The 1,154-nt window shown below is 24.2% G+C and overlaps 1 long non-coding RNA gene across 2 annotated transcripts; it reads right to left on the bottom strand.

Moving 5' to 3' along the window:
* Positions 1-696, bottom strand: LOC135924790 (uncharacterized). Of its 2 annotated transcripts, none has more exons than XR_010571407.1 (4): positions 547-696; positions 419-492; positions 242-309; positions 1-121 (listed from the first exon to the last, which is right to left on the bottom strand). It is a non-coding gene; the product is annotated as an uncharacterized LOC135924790 (long non-coding RNA). The 2 variants fall into 2 exon arrangements; XR_010571406.1 differs by having other exon boundaries at positions 74-196.
* Between the last annotated feature and the right edge of the window lie 458 nt (positions 697-1,154).

Below are 1,154 nucleotides of genomic sequence, written 5' to 3'. Positions count from 1 at the left end.
ATGATTTATAAAAAAATATTCTTCTATTTAATTATAAACAATGTAATTTGAAAAAATTGATTATTTTGAATTGGTAAATTCTCAAATGATATATTCAGGTAAATCTTGCATAGGATGTTATCTTAAATATGAAAAGAATATTAAAATAATCTAGATAATTAGGTATCAGGGTAACTATGACAAGCAATCATGAATTCTTGATAAAAAATTTTCATCATGTTTTTTATTTTAATTATATTACCTTTCTTTTGCAGGAGAAAGTGCTTTTGGTCCAGTTTCACATTAAATTATAATAGGAATCACATTAACCTATAACATTTATAAGTTTATGAATATTAAGGAAATATCAGAAAAAATTATCATCCTAATATCAGCCGAAAGATGGTGAATATTATCATCATAGCTTTTTATAAATTACCTCATAACAGCTTAAACATAAATTCATGTTAGATTAGCTTGAAATTGGCTCATATCCTCGTTTACTTTATAGAACTGTAAATAAATTATAATTAAAAATAAGGCATATTCTATTATTCAGAAATGTACTATCATCTATTATCAGTCCGCCCGTACAGATTCATCATAAAAATTTATTTCATACTCAATATATTTTTCATAAAATTTTATTTCATACTCAATATATTTTTCACAAAAATTTATTTCATACTCAATATATTTTTTTTCCGGCGGATATAAAATATGGATTGATGAATTATGAAATGGATATTTACATAAATATGTATATTATTAAAAATATAAATATGTATTAAAATATTTTTTAAACTTGATTGCAGTGGCGTAGCTAGGAATATTAAAATCTCGGCCGGGTTTATCTTACAAATCATAACCATATCTTTGATAATATATAATAAATATATTTTTTAAATGCATCAATAATATGTTATTATAATTTAGTAGATTATTCTCAATGACTTTATAATAATACCAGAATAATTTCAATAGTAATATAATATCCTTCCACAAACATCAAAACCAGAAAAATATAATTCATATAAAATCACTTTTAAGTCTTTTGAACGTATAATCTAAAAAAAAATTTTGCTCTGGGAGGGGTCCAAACCCGAAAACCACCCCCGTAGCTACGCCACTGCTTGATTGTATTGTCAGTTTGAAGTAGTCCATAAGGCCAATAA

Source organism: Gordionus sp. m RMFG-2023, chromosome 2, assembly GCF_954871325.1.
Source record: "Gordionus sp. m RMFG-2023 chromosome 2, tfGorSpeb1-WG-v2, whole genome shotgun sequence".
Lineage (NCBI taxonomy): Eukaryota > Metazoa > Nematomorpha > Gordioida > Chordodea > Parachordodidae > Gordionus > Gordionus sp. m RMFG-2023.
Note: the sequence above shows the minus strand (reverse complement) of the source record. Positions and strands in the feature narration are given on the sequence as shown.